The 9,006-nt window shown below is 40.4% G+C and overlaps 1 long non-coding RNA gene across 1 annotated transcript; it reads left to right on the forward strand.

Moving 5' to 3' along the window:
• Positions 1 to 3,064: 3,064 nt before the first annotated feature.
• LOC132855943 (uncharacterized) lies at positions 3,065 to 8,221 on the forward strand. The gene is made up of 3 exons (XR_009649388.1): positions 3,065 to 3,444; positions 3,857 to 4,024; positions 7,966 to 8,221. It is a non-coding gene; the product is annotated as an uncharacterized LOC132855943 (long non-coding RNA).
• Positions 8,222 to 9,006: the final 785 nt, after the last annotated feature.

Raw genomic sequence — 9,006 nt, forward strand, 5'->3', positions numbered from 1 at the left:
ACTCCAGGGGAGACGAGCTTGATTCATGCCCGGTTCTATAGAGAGAGTGGTGCGGACAGATACATTTTGGGTGCTGCGGCATATTAAATATATGATAAATAGTACGTTTTTCTTGTCACAAACAAGTCTAGAAGGCTACTGGCTCATCAAATTATAATAGGCAAATGAGAGAATAATTAAATAATTGAAAACATCAGACAGGTCTGCTTTTTACAAGCCAAAATTCAATTAACAATGGATTCAGAGGTTTTCAGTAATTAATATATAAATCTTAAACCACTGCTAACAAGTCTATTATTACTGTGTTTTTATGTAAGCTTCCATTTTAAAGCCATTTCTGCGGATGACATGGCACTCATACAATTGCCACTGTCATCAGAATAGGGCTTGAATGCAATTCAATCCATGGCTTCTAACAAATGTCCAGGGCCTGGTGACTTCCCCTGTGAGCTTTACAAATTGTTTGGCCAAATCTTTCTCATATTTTCATATTTGGCGCATTCCCTTGTATTGTTATGCACTGTGCAAGCTTGCTCTAGTTTGTTTGTAATGAGAGACCCAATTGTTTTCAATCACTACTTCACTTTTTTCTTTCCCTCACCCCCAAAGCACATATGCTGGTTAGTAATATTTACTAGTTTTAGTTAAGTTAGTTAACCTGTAGTTATTGTTTATAAACATTCATTCATTCATTCATTTTCTACCGCTTATCCGAACTACCTCGGGTCACCGGGAGCCTGTGCCTATCTCAGGCATCATTGGGCATCAAGGCAGGATACACCCTGGACGGAGTGCCAACCCATCGCAGGGCACACACACACTCTCATTCACTCACGCAATCACACACTACAGACAATTTTCCAGAGATGCCAATCAACCTACCATGCATTTCTTTGGACCGGGGGAGGAAACCAGAGTACCCGGAGGAAACCCCCGAGGCACAGGGTAGAACATGCCAACTCCACACACACACAAGGCGGAGGCGCGATTCGAACCCCCAACCCTGGAGGTGTGAGGTGAACGTACTAACCACTAAGCCAATGTGCCCCCCTGTTTGTATATAGTTTGTATGTAATATTTTGATTTCGATAATTTCAAAATTGATTGAGATGCTAACATGTTAGTATGTCTATGGAATTTCCAAAGTTTAGTTAGAATTGATGGTAATTGCTAGTGTTACTCAGGCTAATTATTGCACATGTTGGTGTGTTTTTATATTGTGCAGAATAATGAATGATTTAGTGTATTAGTGCAGTATTAAAAATCAGACAAGGTACATGTGACATGTGACACGCTCATGTCAATTCCTTCTCTACAACAATAGAAAAATTTGGCCATTTTTGTCTACACAGGCTGCTCATGTACTTATTCATTCTCTTGTTATGTCAAGACCGGACTACTGCAACTCGCTGCTGGCAGGTCTACCTAAGTTGACCTATTCAATTTGTCCTCTGCAAATGATCCAAAATGCAGCTGCATGACATGTTTTCAACCTGCCTAAGTTCTCACATTCCACCCAGCTGCTTCGCTCCCTCCACTGGCTTGCGGTAGCTGCACTTATCAGATTTAAAACATTGATGCTTGCCAAAAATGGACCAGCTCCCTCTTACCTCAAAGCCCTCATCACTCTGCACCTCACACCCTCAGAGCTACAGCACTGCTTGACTGGTCCCACTATCTCTCCAGGTAAGAGGTAAATATACAACAAGATTTTGGAATGAACTTCCCTTATCTTCAAACGATGATTGAAGACCATCAATCATTGTTTCATGAAATACTTGAACTAGCACTTTCTCCCCTGTTTGCTGTATGTGTGTATTTAAAAATAATAATAATTTGAACAGTGTTTTAGGCTCATGGTATCTTATGTCTGCAACCTAGTGAACCAGAGTTAATATTCAATGATCAAGACTTTAAAGCACTTTTGGCATCTACATGCTACAACAAGAAATATACTAGAAATAAATGGAAATAAAATAAAGACTTAATTTTTTTTCCAACACATGTATGAAAATAAAACAAAGCTAAGATAATTCTGTGTGTGGGTCATACAGATCTCAACCTCCATGGTAATGTTAGAAATCTCTCCACTTAGTTCTTCTGGAATGGTGAAGTTGGCGTTGATAAGGTTTCTTCATGTATGTGCAGAGACGAACAGTTAAACAAATTAAGAAGTGGTGGCGCCTGGAATCCGATTCTTATCCGTAGGGGCTTAGTTTCACCCCACGTGGAAAGAGCAGACCTATCCAACTGGTTCTGCCCTCAGTGTCAATTATATCTGTGACATCAGTGTGATGGTGTGTGAATTCAGTAACTATCTTTTTAATTCCTCTAAGGTGAACTACGACTGGTCTGTTGGTTATTACTGAGATTTCAGCCACTAATGTGTATTTCTGATTCAGGTTTCTGTTATCGGTGCTCTGCAGTCTTCTATGGGGTCAGAATTGTTTCGTTATTCTGAATAAATATACTATGATCCACAAATAAATATAAAGAGTTTCACAAATATTTTTTAAATCAACAAATGCACAATAAGCAAACCGTAAATATATGTTACACATTTCACAAAAAGAAATGAAATTCACAAATAAATAAAATGGGATTTGCAAATAAAAAAAATATTTATAAATATATATTTAATTGTATTTATTTGTGAATGGCTTCCTGCTCATTTGTGAATCGCGTTCTGTGCATTTGTGAATCACTGCACGCATTTGTGGATTGCGTTCTGTGCATTTGTGGATTTGAAACATTTCTAACGTCAAGACGTGCACAAGAATACACAAATAGGTGGACTCCGCCCACCGTCTACTCCAGCCAATCGGACAACGGTCTCGTGGCGCTGACCAATCGTGGCACGGTCTACCTCCAACCAATCACGTTCTGATTTACTCGCTCTGAGGCTGTTCTTCAATGCAGTGTCTAGTTTGTGTAGTAGGGCAGTCTAGGTACCGCCCTATTAAACATGGTTTTCACCTGAATGACAGGTGCGACAGCCTATTGGCTGCTGCTTTCGGGTATGTATAGCTAGTCCTTTGAGCGTTATTGGGGTGGTTTCTTTGACTGATTTTTATTAACTTTTGTCCATTTTAGTGCATCTGCTCGTGAGCCCTTCGTCACTGTGGACTGCAGGGCCAACGCTCTTTAGACAGCGTTAAGACTGCACTGTTTGTTCTGCTGCTATTTTTATGACCGTGACCAATTGCATTTGATTTATTACTTTCTGGCGTTGTTTGTTTGTTTATCACGCTCATGCTGGTGGGTTAGGTGAAGAAAGAGTGGCTAGTCCGACTCGTCATTTAAAGCGAGCTGTGCCGTCCACGGCGCTTGCTTAGCTCCACCGGCTGTTATATTGCCACCAGCAGCGTGTTTTTGTTTATCTATTTGGTTGCTTTTTTTTTTGTTGGATTTGCGCTCTTCCTAAGGACGGCGTGGAAGAATCGGGTAATATCTCATCCCCGGGAAGATTTAGTTTTTATTTGTTTTGTTTAATGTTGATTTGAGTCTTTTGGCTGAAAGATCTTTTCAGCTTTGTTTTTGTTCTTTGTAACTTGTTTTTTTGTATTTTATGTGATTTAATTTGAAGCCTGTTGTCTTCGCTTGTATTGTTGGTTTTATTTCTTCTTTCTGGTTTTGTTCTTCTCCTTCACCTCTTGCTGCTCCATGGCATGTCTAGGTTCATGAGCTTTTAGCACGAACCTAGTTGAGTCTTTAAATCTCTCTCTGACCCTTGCGGCCAGTAAATTGTCCATTGTTCCCCTTTAGGGTTTGAACTTATTCTAATGCAAGTTGTTGGATTGTATGTGAGTTGAACTAATTGTGTTCTTATTTTTTTCCTTTTTTTTGTTTATTTCAGGAGCTGAAGGCCCCAGTGAGGGAAGCTAGCTGCCTTGGCCCTGTGGTGGTGGTGTTTCTCTCAGTGTTTTGCTATCTGATATCTGCTTCTCCCTCACTTAGAGTGGGTGTGGTGTGAGTGTGTTGAGTGGTGTCTTAGGATACTCACTGTTCAGCTAGCTCCCTACTGGTAAGCCTCAGCTGCAAAGTTTCTTGTTTTCCTTACTTCTTTTCGTTGTTTCTTTTCGTTGTTTCGTTGGCAACAGTTTTCTACATTTTAATTATTGTGCAATAAAGTATATTTGTATTTATATCCACGTCTCTTGTGTTCAGTGGTAACGAACCTGTGTGCTATATTTTTTTGGGTATAAATTTCCCTGTTTAAAGAAACAGGGTGGTGTAGTCTGCTCTAATTTTTAGTTGTACAGTATATTGGCGTCAATTCTGGCCCTCCACCGCCCTGCCACATTTGCACTCTTTTTTTCATCCAGTACGATTCTCTTGTTCTATTTTGTGTCCCCTTTCACATGTATTTAGTCTCTGTTTTTTTTTTTTTTTTTTTTTTTTTTTTTTTTTTTTTTTTTTACTTTGCATTTTTCTCATACTGATGCTTTCACTTGCACGTACATGACTTAGCCCTGTGTGTCATCGTTCTACGTTATATAAAGCATTATGGTCGTGAAGAAATGACATTTTTATTCTAATGTATACAAGCTGTATAGAGGAATTGATACCTTGAATGATGAAACCTAAGAGTTATTGTAAGCATAATGCATCCTGCTTCCTTTAGCTTAAAGTCACACAGTACATTTTCAATCAGCAAAATGTAAGCAATGTTTACAGGTGTACAGTGAGTTGACACTGAAAGCTATTTCACATGAAACTTCTGTTTCTAAATGACCTGCACTTGACCGATTAGTAAGGATAGCATGCATGTTATCTTTATCAGGAGTTTACAATATTTGTCTGAGAAGGTTCATCTCTGTTTCTGGGCTTTTTATTTTTAGTATTTCACATACAGTAGATAATGTCATGATTTTGAGTCATGCGATTGCGAGTAAATCAGAACGTGATTGGTTGGAGGTAGACCGTGCCACGATTGGTCAGCGCCACGAGACCGATTGGCTGGAGTAGACGTCCACCTATTTGTGGATTCTTGTGCACGTCTTGACGTTAGAAATGTTTCAAATGCACAGAACGCAATCCACAAATGCGTGCAGTGATTCACAAATGCACAGAACGCGATTCACAAATGAGCAGGAAGCCATTTATTTATTTACAAATAAATACAATTAAATATATATTTATAAATTTTTATTTGCAAATCCCATTTTATTTGTGAATTTCATTTCTTTTTGTGAAATGTGTAACATATTTACGCTTATTGTGCATTTGTTGATTTAAATATTTGTGAAACTCTTTATATTTATTTGTGGATCATAGTATATTTATTCAGAATAACGAAACAATTCTGACCCCATAGTCTTCTAACAATGACAATGCTTACCACACCAATAGGGTCTTTTCCAAAAATATTGGTTTCTTTTACTGCAGCCAGTGTGCTCTGGCACAGTGAAATTTCTTCTAAAAGTGGGTGTAGATGTAAGGCTGCTTCTTGTCAATGTTTACTATGATTTTTTTTATTTTTTTTTTGTCTTAGTCTCAACTAATTCGTTCTTTAATTCCTTGGCACTGGTAGCCGTTTGCAGTGGCTGGCATGGATCCACATTGCTCTCTCTGCTGTTTTCAGAGCAGTCAGCAGAATCTGGAATGGTCCCAGCCAAAGCTTGGACTTCCAGTTCTTTCTCCTGAAGTCTTTCAACACAATCCACTCATCAGGCTTCAGGTTGTGCAATGCATCTGCATGTGGTTTAGGAAGGTTGTCCTTCACCTGTCAGTGAATATCAGATGACACAGAGGAAATGTTTGTACAATTGTTCAAAATGTCATCTTCACATTCGTCAATACTGGGTCTCTGGCTTCCCAGGGGACCCACTGCTGTGTTTATCAGCTTGCCAAAAAGAATTTCAAATGGACTTAGGTTAGCTATACCTCTTGCTCATGCTTGCATCCGCATCAACACTATTGGGAGGGCTTTGACCCATGAAAAGCCTGTTTCTGCACAGAATTTTTCCTTTTTTTTTTTTTGTGTGCCATTTTAGATTCTGCTGCCTGTGCTGAGTAATAAGATGGGAGCTTAACTGAAAGTAAAATCCCTTCTGGGTGACTACTGCAAATCCCACGCAGTTTTGACCTGTTGCTGAGTTCCTGGATGCTGATCCGTCCACAAATAGTTCCAGATCAGGGTTGGTCAGTGGTTTCTCCTGCAAATCCAAAATTGTATCCCAAGTACAAAAGGACTTGGGATACAAACTTCATTAACTACACTCAGACAATCATGAGGCTCTCCATCCTGCTCTGTGGGAAGAAGAGTGGAGGGTTGAGAGTTGTAAACTGTTTAACTGTGACATTTGGCATGTCTAAAAACACATTGTTATATCTCAACCATTGTATGCCCATCATATGTGCTGTTTTGTTGTTCCAAAAGCAGCTGTGACATTAACTGGTTTGGAAATTTTCTGAATTGTCCTATTCTGTCTTTTACCTACTGCAGAAATTAAATTCCCTAGAACTTCCACTTCTTGTTGAATAAATTGCAGTTATGACAGGTTTGCTTTGTAGCCCTTTCAGCGAGGTGACCGTTAATGGAAAATGCAAACCAAAATTTACTATTTGGGTGTACTGGTATGCTAAAGAAAGCATTGGCCAAATTGACAACTGAAAACCATGCTTTGTCTTCTAGTATTTGGGACAAGATAGTGTATGGATTTGGGACATTAGGTGCTTGTTGGACCACAGCATCATTAACTGCTTTTAAATCTTGTACAAATCTCCACTCCTTTGGCTGCCCTGGAACTCTTATTTTCTTTACTGGGTATAGTGGGGTTTGCACAGGAGACATCTCACATGGCACAATAACTCCAGCTTTTAACAGGGAGTTGAACACCGGTGTAATACCTGCTATAGCTTTTGGTGTTAGGCGATATTGAGCGTTCTTTGGACTGTAATCTGATTTTGGAATATGGTCCCTGGAGCCCAATTTTTCCACTGCTCTTTGGCCACTTTTTGTAATTGCAAGTCTGAAGATTCTAATTTGGGCAGGGCCAAATCTGCAGTTCTGGCCCTGCACCAACACGTTGCTTCAATTTTGCACCATGGGTTGGGATCTGATCCATCATGAGTGGTGTGCTATTTGCATTCAATTTTGGGATGTCAAAAACAGCTAGCTGCTTAGTGTGCTCCCAGTCGCATATTTTCTGTTTCTGCATAGTTACAGGTTTGCACCTTAAGGGTGCAGAGAATGTCTCATTTACTGACTTTCTTAATGTTCCTATAGTACACAGGAAGCGACTGCTCATTCTAGGTAAAGTGGAAAATTCACACAATCATATCACAAAGTGCCCTGCTCCTGAGTCAACTAGAACCTGTGTCGATATTTGTTTGACAAGTAATGTCATCGCAATCACAGGCATTTCTTTAAACCTGGGCTCACTATATTTAGCATAGGTTTCATTCACAGGTAAAATGGCAAACTTGGATTCTTTGCTAGACATTGAATTAGTGACTGGTGAAAATGGAACAGTTAGCTTAAGTTTTCTTCATTGTATTGCAAAAAAAAAAGTCAGACTTACCCATCCCTGGGTGCTTACCTGCCCCCAACCTGTACAAACCTCACACCTCCTGGTTCTTGGCTTCCCCTTGATATTTCTTAGGGCAATCCTGTGCCCAGTAGTCTGAACTTCCACATAAAAAACATCCACTCTGAAATCCAGGTCTGCCCCGTCCTCATCCGGTACCTTTTCCATGGCCATGGCCTCTCCTCCTAAAGGAATCTCCTTGAGCCTCAGACAAATGAACCTAAAATGATGGTGTTTCATTTCTACCTGTTTGTCTTTTTCTTCAGCTTTTCTGCATGGATGGCATGCTGTTCAATCAGAAATAATTTTTCAGTGTGACAGGTTATGCAAGTTTGCTTGATTTTTCTTGCATTGTCCTCTCTTTATATATTTATGAGGAGGTAAGAATGGGACAAACTGGATTACTAATGTGCCTTCTTTGTCTCACTCACAGATTCACCTTCTTAGGATGTGCCGGCTGCCTGCTGAGCGAAGCTCCTGGGGCGAAAACCCCCAACTCCCCACAATTCACTGGATTATTAACAAAGCTCACTCTTCCCTGGATTGGAGATGCTTGCACCTCCTCTGCTCCTCATCACTGCCTGCCAGCAGCCTAAGTGGAGTTTTTTCCATTGTGTGTTGCACCGTCTCTCTCCTTCTCACCCCCTAAATCTTCTAAAAATAAAACACTCGCTTTGTTTTACACCGTATTCCTGGCTCTGCTCTCATCTGTTCCGTGGCTGACTCCTCAAAGTGTCTTACATTTGTTATCCACCGTGTGTTACTGGCTTAAAAACCCTAAAATCAGGAAGTGTCCTTTTCACCTCGAAGTGTCTCAAAACTCGGGCGTTGGCTCCCTCTGGCAATGAGAAGGGAAAATCATGCGTTCTTTTTATATAATTTTTTTCGGGGTCATCTCCAGGATTTGAATGCTTGTCAGTCAGGGTGGCCCTGGTGGAATAATTCAATGAGAGGGACCAAGGATGTCATAAGAGTTAACCCAGCATCTTTCTTTGGGGCCGTAGCCCTCCCACACCCCCAGCCTAAAGCTTCCAACCCCTACCCACTGCTCTATGAGAGTCCATGATGGAGCACACCAGGTAAGCTGGGACCTTGTCAATGAGGGTGGTGGTTCAAATTCAGATCTGTTATAGGTGGGGTGAATTTATGCTTGTTCAAGGAGGGAGACATGGAAGGATGGGCAGATAAGGTAATGGGCTGGTGGTTGCAATCAATGTGTCAGTGGGCTAATCTAGCATTGCATCTTAAATGGTCCAATGAAACAAGGGCTGAGATTGGAAGTTCATAAAAAATTGTAGCACTTTTGAGGGCAAGGTTGGCCTGTTAGGACAGCACGGTGTTTTTCCTACTCGGAAAGTTACTGCGCTCTTTTATTGCACAATTAAACAATTTGTTTTAGTAACCTTATTTGCAAGATCATAGTGAATGCACAGCCAGCACCTTCAATCTGAAGCATGGACTGGTAAATATAAGA

The sequence above is a fragment of the Tachysurus vachellii genome, chromosome 13 (assembly GCF_030014155.1).
Source record: "Tachysurus vachellii isolate PV-2020 chromosome 13, HZAU_Pvac_v1, whole genome shotgun sequence".
Taxonomy (NCBI): domain Eukaryota; kingdom Metazoa; phylum Chordata; class Actinopteri; order Siluriformes; family Bagridae; genus Tachysurus; species Tachysurus vachellii.